Source organism: Bos taurus, chromosome 18, assembly GCF_002263795.3.
Source record: "Bos taurus isolate L1 Dominette 01449 registration number 42190680 breed Hereford chromosome 18, ARS-UCD2.0, whole genome shotgun sequence".
NCBI lineage: Eukaryota > Metazoa > Chordata > Mammalia > Artiodactyla > Bovidae > Bos > Bos taurus.
Window position 1 is genome coordinate 16,767,734 of NC_037345.1, and position 4,081 is coordinate 16,771,814.

The following is a 4,081-nucleotide window of genomic DNA, read 5'->3' on the forward strand; positions in this document are numbered from 1 at the left end:
ATTATATGATTTCAAAATAAATGTGTGTAAACATATGTAAATACACAAAGAATTAGGAAAATGAAAATGTCTGTAATCATCTCTGAATGGATAAAACTACAGATTCTTGTGTGTACCAAAGTCTATATATTAAACATATACTGCTTTTACAATAAAAACATTTTAAAATATTTAAAATGTAAAATGATATACTGCCACAAAAATACATTAAATGAGAAGAAAAAGTCATTTTTCTAGTATTCATGCCAAGAGGAATCAACCTAGATGGATATCTACGACTGTGGGCAGGAATCCCTGAGAAGAAATGGAGTAGCCATCATGGTCAACAAGACAGTCTGAAATGCAGTACTTGGATGCAATCTCAAAAATGACAGAATTATCTCTGTTTGTTTCGAAGGCAAACCATTCAATATTACAGTAATCCAAGTCTATGCCCCAACCAGTAACACTGAAGAAGCTGAAGTTGAATGGTTCTACAAAGACCTACAAAACCTTTTAGAACTAACACCCAAAAAAGATGTCCTTTTCATTATAGGGGAATGGAATGCAAAAGTAGGAAATCAAGAAACACCTGGAGTAACAGGCAAACTTGGCCTTGGAGTACAGAATGAAGCAGGGCAAAGGCTAATAGAGTTTTGCAAAGAAAACACACTGGTCATAGCAAACACCCTCTTCCACCAACACAAGAGAAGACTCTACACATGGACATCACCAGATCAGTTCAGTTCAGTCACTCAGTCGTGTCCGACTCTTTGCGACCCCATGAATCACAGCACGCCAGGCCTCCCTGTCCATCACCAACTCCCGGAGTTCACTCAAACTCATGTTCATTGAGTAGGTGATGCCATCCAGCCATCTCATCCTCTATCGTCCCCTTCTCCTCCTGCCCCCAACCCCTCCCAGCATCAGAGTCTTTTCCAATGAGTCAACTCTTCGCATAAGGTGGCCAAAGTACTGGAGTTAGCTTTAGCATCATTCCTTCCAAAGAAATCCCAGGGCTGATCTCCTTCACAGTGGACTGGTTGGATCTCCTTGCAGTCCAAGGGACTCTCAAGAGTCTTCTCCAGATGGTCAACACCAAAATCAGATTGATTATATTCTTGGCAGCCAAAGATAGAGAAGATCTATACAGTCAGCAAAAACAAGACCGGGAGCTAGCTGACTGTGGCTCAGATCATGAACTCCTTATTGCCAAATTCAGACTTAAATTGAAGAAAGTAGGGAAAACCACTAGACCATTCAGGTATGACCTAAATCAAATCCTTTATGATTATACAGTGGAAATGAGAAATAGATTTAAAGGACTAGATCTGATAGAGTGCCTGATGAACTATGGACAGAGGTTCGTGACATTGTACAGGAGACAAGGATCAAGAGCATCCCCGTGGAAAAGAAATGTAAAAAGCAAAATGGCTGTCTGAGGAGGCCTTACAAATAGCTGTGAAAAAAGAGAAGCGAAAAGCAAAGAAGAAAAGATATAAGCATCTGAATGCAGAGTTCCAAAGAATAGCAAGGAGAGATATGAAAGCCTTCCTCAGCGATCAATGCAAAGAAATAGAGGAAAACAACAGAATGGGAAAGACTAGAGATCTCTTCAAGAAAATTAGAGATACCAAGGGAGCATTTCATGCAAAGATGGGCTGAATAAAGGACAGAAATGGTATGGACCTAACAGAAGCAGAAGATATTAAGAAGAGGTGGCAAGAATACACAGAACTGTACAAAAAGGATCTTCACGACCCAGATAATCATGATGGTGTGATCACTGACCTAGAGCCAGATATCCTGGAATGTGAAGTCAAGTGGGCCTTAGAAAGCATCACTACGAACAAAGCTAGTGGAGGTGATGGAATTCCAGTGGAGCTATTTCAAATCCTAAAAGATGATGCTGTGAAAGTGCTGCACTCAATATGCCAGCAAATGTGGAAAACTCGGCAGTGGCCACAGGACTGGAAAAGGTCAGTTATCATTCCACTCCCAAAGAAAGGCAATGCGAAAGAATGCTCAAACTACTGCACAATTGCACTCATCTCACACGCTAGTAATGCTCAAAATTCTCCAAGCCAGGCTTCACCAGTATGTGAACTGTGAACCTCCAGATGTTCAAGCTGGTTTTAGAAAAGGCAGAGGAACCAGAGATCAAATTGCCAACACCTGCTAGATCATCGAAAAAGCAAGAGAGTTCCAGAAAAACATCTATTTCTGTTTTATTGACTATGCCAAAGCCTTTGACTGTGAATCACAATAAACTGTGGAAAATTCTGAAAGAGATGGGAATACTGACCTGCCTCTTGAGAAACCTATATGCAGGTCAGGAAGCAACAGTTAGAACTGGCCATGGAACAACAGACTAGTTCCAAATAGGAAAAGGAGTACATCAAGGCTGTATATTGTCACCCTGCTTATTTAACTTATATGCAGAGTACATCATGAGAAACGCTGGGCTGGAAGAAGCACAAGCTGGAATCAAGATTGCCAGGAGAAATATCAATAACCTCAGATATGCAGATGATACCACCCTTATGGCAGAAAGTGAAGAAGAACTAAAGAGCCTCTTGATGAAAGTGAAAGAGGAGAGTGAAAAAGTTGGCTTAAAGCTCAACATTCAGAAAACTAAGATCATGGCATCTGGTCCCATCACTTCATGGCAAATAGATGGGTAAACAGTGGAAACAGTGTCAGACTTTATTTTGGGCTCCAAAATCACTGAAGATGGTGACTGCAGCCATGAAATTAAAAGACACTTGGTCCTTGGAAGGAAAGTTATGACCAACCTAGATAGCATATTGAAAAGCAGAGACATTACTTTGCTAACAAAGGTCCGTCTAGTCAAGGCTATGGTTTTTCCAGTGGTCATGTATGGATGTGAGAGTTGGACTGTGAAGAAAACTGAGTGCCGAAGAGTTGATGCTTTTGAACTGTGGTATTGGAGAAGATTCTTGAGAGTCCCTTGGACTACAAGGAGATCCAACCAGTCCATCCTAAAGGAGATCAGTCCTGGGTGTTCCCTGGAAAGAATGATGCAAAAGCTGAAACTCCAGTACTTTGGCCACCTCGCGCAAAGAGCTGACTCATTCGAAAAGACCCTGATGCTGGGAGGGACTGGGGGCAGGAGGAGAAGGGGACGACAGAGGATGAGATGGATGGATGGCATCACCGACTCGATGGACAAGAGTTTGTGTAAACTCTGGGGGTTGGTGATGGACAGGGAGGCCTGGTGTGCTGCGATTCATGGGGTCGCAAAGAGTCGGACACGACTGAGCGACTGAACTGAACTAGATGGATATACACTGGTGGTTGATCTGCTCCCTTTTACAACAAAAAGGGCTACACAAGCACACATTACAATCAGTTCAAAAAATAATACTAATGTAGGAAAGAAACTTCCTTCCTGAAAATGGTTAACAGAAGTAAACTGTTACACCCAGAGTTGGTGGTAGAGTGAGGGGTTGGGGGAGGAGAAGTCCAAATTATTTTTTAATTGACTTTCTACCTTTCAGTTCAGTTCAGTTTCTACCTATAGGGTACCCATAAAACCCGCACAAAATAAAATGATCTCTAGCCAATCAGAGGGAAATTTCATAATCTTTCTAGGTGCTTCAGGGTAACTAGCAAAAGTTAACTATATGGTGCTACTTACAGGTATAATAAGAATATCTAACATTTGTTGGGTGCTTATTAAGTGTAGAGCACTGTCCTTGGTAACTTGTATCCATCCCATTTAACCCTTGAAGGTAGCTACCATAATTAACCCCATTTTACACACTAGTAAATGGGGGTGCAACATCACACAGCTGATTAGTGAGTAAAGGCAGCATAGGCATGTAGGTCCCTGAAGTCTGGCTGCAGAAGCCAGGCTCTAACCACTAGGCTGTAAAACACTCATTTTTTCGTTGCTAAAGGGGTCTGGGGGTTGGGGGTGGGGAGTGATCAGTATTTTAACTAATTGGCCTCCTAACAGTTACAAGAACCAAAATGAAAGCTAGAGAAAGTAAGAAAACAAGATTCTCTAGTCTGAACAGAGGCCATAACGCATTCTTTTGCTTATCTTCAAACAAGAGCTGAAGCAGACACGTAAGAG